This window comes from Egretta garzetta, unplaced genomic scaffold (assembly GCF_000687185.1).
Source record: "Egretta garzetta isolate BGI_Z169 unplaced genomic scaffold, ASM68718v1 scaffold101, whole genome shotgun sequence".
In the NCBI taxonomy this organism is placed as follows: Eukaryota; Metazoa; Chordata; class Aves; order Pelecaniformes; family Ardeidae; genus Egretta; species Egretta garzetta.
Window position 1 is genome coordinate 1,126,694 of NW_009258666.1, and position 5,354 is coordinate 1,132,047.

Sequence of the window (5,354 nt, forward strand, 5' to 3'; positions counted from 1 at the left end):
GCAAAGTCCCCTCTTTAACGGCCAAGAGAGTCGCAGCCATCAGAAAATTACACGAATCGCATGAGCCTTGCCGAGCATTTTATCAATATGAATCTTCATTACGCCCCCAGGGAACACCGAACCCACTGCACAGATGGGGAAACTGAGGCAGGAGGGAGGGATCCCACGAGTTGCCAGGCCTGATACAGTGAGTCAGCAGCTCAGCACCAACCTCATCGCCCTCCTCCTCCCCCAGCAAAAAAAAAAAAACAAACAGAAAAGGACACGGAGCCGTAAATTAGATTAACATTTGCCGCAGTGCATCCACGCCGCCGCACAGGCAGCGGAAGGCACCGAACGCTGCGCCGAGGGCAGGGGGGAAGGAAGGAGCAGCTGGAGAAGGGCCAGGCCCCCGCTGCCGACGCAAGGCGCTCTGTGCAGGCAGCATAATTTGGGAGGGGGATGGAGAGCAGCGCTTTCAGCTCGGGCTGACGGCGGGAGCAACCCCCTCGGCCGATCCAGAGCCGTAAGGAGAGGCTGGGGTGACTGAGCTCATAGGATGCGCCGGCTGAAATGGTTTGATCGCCCTCAGGAGGGTGGAAGGCTTTTTTTTATAGTGGTGAGAACCTGGGAACCCACCGACACGAGCCCTGCGCGCGGGGAGACCGTCCCAGCCTCCAAACACGCGAATTATTCCCTTTTCACACAACTACCTTCACTTATCTCTGTCCTGGATAACAGCGAGGTGTCCGCTTTCCCCGTCTGGGAAGAAGAGTCGAAGCTGAAAGCGGAGTCTGCCTCCTCCCGAGGCTGTGAGAACAGCTCCCTTTATCCTCCTGCGTAAATAATAGAAGGGTTCATTCACACGTTTGTAACAGATTAAAAATAAATAAATAAGAAAGAGCTCAATTCTGTTTTGCCAGTCATGCACTTAATGCAATTCTCCCTTCTCGTCCCCTTGCGCCGGTGCATGTGGACTCGCAAAGATTTTAATAAGCTGGAGAGGAGCCAAACCATTTCTGTCTCATTAAAAAAAAAACATCATCGCACTGACAAAGGTAATTTTTTCACATCAGTAGTCAAATCCTCGCCGAATTAAAATCCAGCAGATGGAGAGAGTATCAGTTTTTAATGGGAGATTCCCCCCCTCGAGGAGAGAGGAAGGATGTGGGGGTCATTCACAAAAGGGATTGAAATTTTTCCACAGCTGCTTCACTGGCTTCAGTTTCATTTGAAGGATGTAGCCCATTATTTTTAAAACCTGAATGAAGAATTACAAAAAGCTGCTGCCCCCCCTGCCCAGGGAAATACCCTTCTGTGAGCTTTCCACGCAGCACCGGGCGCCCAGGCGCTGCCTGTCCCACCGGGAACGTTCCCTTCTCCCACCGCACGTGCCGGGTCAGGGTACGGGCACCACGAAGGCAGCCAAGGTTTGGGCTCCTGGGGAGGGCCCGGAGCAGGACACGGCATCAGCACAGGTCAAGGGTGGGGAGAAAACTCAACGGAAGATCTGGCCGAGCAGATAAGTGATGCACGTGCTTTTCTGAGTCTGACCGCACGAGCTGAAACCTCTCCCCAGGGACCAGCCCCGAGCTGACGTTGGCAGCCAAAACTCCATTTATTTCAGCGTAGCCACAACAATTTGCACAAGCTGCAGCTCTGCCCCTGGATTTAACACAAAGCTTTTGCGGAGGAACGGAACAACTCTCGCCCCCCACCCCCCCAACCCGAGTTGCTTTCCCAAGATAGCCGTTTTCCGTGTTTTCTTTTAAGTAAAACAGAAGGATTCGGAGCTTCCCAGGCTGGGGGTTCAGAGCATCGCCCAGCCCTGCCCCGGATTAGCAGAGGCGGCTCACGTGCACCAGACCAGCCCCACTCCTCTCCCACAGCTGGAAAGAGCAACCTGAGCTCTCAAGTATCTGCTCGACAACATCCTTCTCCATTTCTCCTACGCCCCAGGATTTAGTACCTGAATGCAAGAGCAAGATCCCGCTCCAAAGGGGTTGTGTCACACCCCCCCCGTATCGCTGGCGGGTGCCGGTGCCGCAGCCCTTGTGGCCGTGCCACCGGCTCCTCCTCGCTCCCGTCCCATCTCCCCAGCGATGGCTGTTCCCGGCGCACGCAGCTGCCTGCTCGACGCCGTGCACAAAGGCGGCATTGATTTCGTGAGCGATGGCTACCTACGGCGCTCTGCCCGAGGGGCATCGGCATCCTGCCTTTGTACAGGAGGAAGGACGCAGCCGGACCCCACATCCCTTCTGCTGGCTGATTCCTTACATCGTGCATCGCAGCGTGTCCTGGCTGGGGAAACAGATGGGGGAGTTAAAAATGATTCCTGTGTCGTCCCCCCCCAGTTCCTGCTCACGGCCCGGAGGTCAAGTCCCACACCCCCGGCTGCAGCGGGCGTTCACCGTGCGACCCCCAAGGGACTGATCCCAGATGAGAAAAAACATCGTTCTTGAGGCAGCTGCCACAATACAAACTCCAAACATAATTAATTTGTGATTAAAACACCTTGCGCTAAAGGCTCAGAATCATTCCCCCTCTACAGCAAATCTTCCCCCCGAGTCGCCGGGGTGCTGCACTCCCAGCAGTGACACTGGTCCCAGTTTGGGAGCCAGGGCGCTCTTTCCTGCAGTGCTGATTTCTGGGGTCATGCAAAAAACATCTCAGCAGAAAACAAAAGCAAAATGTTGCTGAACAAACGGGCGCGTATGGCGCAAGGTGGCTGCTGTCACCCTGCGTGACTGCACCCTCTAATCCCAGTTTCACCCAGCCAGACCAGGGCCTCAAGCACTGACTCACCTGCCCAGGGAGGCGGCCACAGCCCACGATAAAATACGGCACTGCCAGCTCAGGAAGCATTCACGCAGCATTTCCCCTCCCCAGGCTGACTCTGTGCAATGCTCGGAGCTTTGCTGCTCGGGCACGGCCCCACCTCAGCTACACAGGACACCAGCAAAGCCCACAGGTAGCACACTGCAGCTCCTGGTTTTAAATGCAGGACTGGGAAAAAATAAAGAAAAAAAATAAGGAAAAAAAAAAAGGGGGGGAAGGGGGGAAAAGAAAAAGGAGGGAAAAGGAGGGAAAAGGAGGGAAAAGGAGGGAAAAGGAGGGAAAAGGAGGGAAAAGGAGGGAAAAGGAGGGAAAAGGAGGGAAAAGGAGGGCAAAGGAGGGAAAAGGAGGGAAAAGGAGGGAAAAGGAGGGAAAAGGAGGGAAAAGGAGGGAAAAGGAGGGAAAAGGAGGGAAAAGGAGGGAAAAGGAGGGAAAAGGAGGGAAAAGGAGGGAAAAGGAGGGAAAAGGAGGGAAAAGGAGGGAAAAGGAGGGAAAAGGAGGGAAAAGGAGGGAAAAGGAGGGAAAAGGAGGGAAAAGGAGGGAAAAGGAGGGAAAAGGAGGGAAAAGGAGGGAAAAGGAGGGAAAAGGAGGGAAAAGGAGGGAAAAGGAGGGAAAAGGAGGGAAAAGGAGGGAAAAGGAGGGAAAAGGAGGGAAAAGGAGGGAAAAGGAGGGAAAAGGAGGGAAAAGGAGGGAAAAGGAGGGAAAAGGAGGGAAAAGGAGGGAAAAGGAGGGAAAAGGAGGGAAAAGGAGGGAAAAGGAGGGAAAAGGAGGGAAAAGGAGGGAAAAGGAGGGAAAAGGAGGGAAAAGGAGGGAAAAGGAGGGAAAAGGAGGGAAAAGGAGGGAAAAGGAGGGAAAAGGAGGGAAAAGGAGGGAAAAGGAGGGAAAAGGAGGGAAAAGGAGGGAAAAGGAGGGAAAAGGAGGGAAAAGGAGGGAAAAGGAGGGAAAAGGAGGGAAAAGGAGGGAAAAGGAGGGAAAGAGGGAAAAAAAGGAAAAAGAGCGAAAAAAAAGGAAAAAGAGGGAAAAAAAAGGAAAAAGAGGAAAAAGGAACCCCACCCCAAAGCCCTCCTTTCCAGCAGCGCTCTCAGCTCCGCAACGGACTGCCCGCAATCCTTCTCCCTTAAGCAACAGCTTTCGGTCCATTCCCAGACTGGTGAACTCCACGCAAACTCACTTGCAGATGAGAAGACAGAAAATTTAATTTACCGGCCTCACTGCATGCCAGGCCAGAGCTGGCTTTGCTAGTCCAGACTTAGAAATGACCCTAACGCGGGGGCTGTCGCCATCTCCTCTCCTATCTCGCCTCCAACAGCAGCCAGCGCCAAATTTCCCGAAGCCTCAGCCGAGAAGAAATTGGGCTCCGTGTCAGTAGGAGGCCCAGAGCTCCTGGCTTTATCCCGCTCCAGAGGGAGGGGTAGAACCGATGTTTCTGAATGAATTTAAATCACTGATTTTAATCCTGGTTTAAATTAGCAGGCAGGAAGCATCTTTGGACCGAATCGTTTTTATCCATTCTGCATGTGTAGGTTTGTCTGTCGTCCCGTGACTGCCACAACCTTTAAGCGTGCGATTCACACTGCCGTAGTCTCCTGACTCTACATTTGAGGCCATTTTTTGGTAAACTCGATCCACCATCCCTGCACACCCTTACGCTGTTACCACACGGAGTCAACGCGTTCAGCTTTTGTTAAATACACCTTTTTCCTTCTGTTCTTACACAGCTTTTACTCCTTATTTTGCCAAATGGCCTTTAGGTGAAAATGAATTAAACCAAAAGAAACAGGAGAAAGGTTTTTTTTCAGTTGTTTTGCAGCGGCTGATGACTTTAACAGCCCCTTGCCTCTTCGGGAACTGGGGAACGGAGCAATTCCCGCGCTGCTTTGGCAGGTTTGGGGACAAGCTTAGCCCGGCTGCTCCTTCACTGCCTGGAATTGAATCCCCCTTTGAGGAATTTTGCTTTTTGTCCTTTCTTGCTGTTCTCTCCAAGTCCAGAACGGCACGAAGCACATCCCTTCCTTCAACACCTGTAGAGCTTAAAACAGCTTTGGTAAAGTTCTGTGTATTTTCTAGATATTTTTCTTTGGAAAAGTGTTTCTTGCTTTGCCACGCTACGCATCTGCTCTTCCTCACCAGCTGATGCTTTAGCGATCAGGGCAAGCGACTCCAGCCCTATTTCCTTTTCACATTGTGAAGAAATTAAACTTTCTCTTGGTGAAGAAGAACCCCGACTTAAAGACTTTTTCACAACGTTAATAACATTTTTCTCCCGCCAAATCTTTGGGTGCTTGGGTGACAGACTCAAGTTCTGCACCAACGTTCTTAAAAATGAGGCTTTGTGCCCACCTTCTAGTGCCCTTTCCTGGAAGTTTCTACACTGAGTAACTTTTCAATCAGTAACTACAAATTAAACTTTAACGGGTGTAAGTTTGAACCATGATTCTTAGAGAATCACAGAATCGTTTGGGTTGGAAAAGCCCTTTAAGATCATCAAGCCCAACCGTTCCCCTACCCCTGCCATCCCACCACTAAACCCTGGCCCTCAG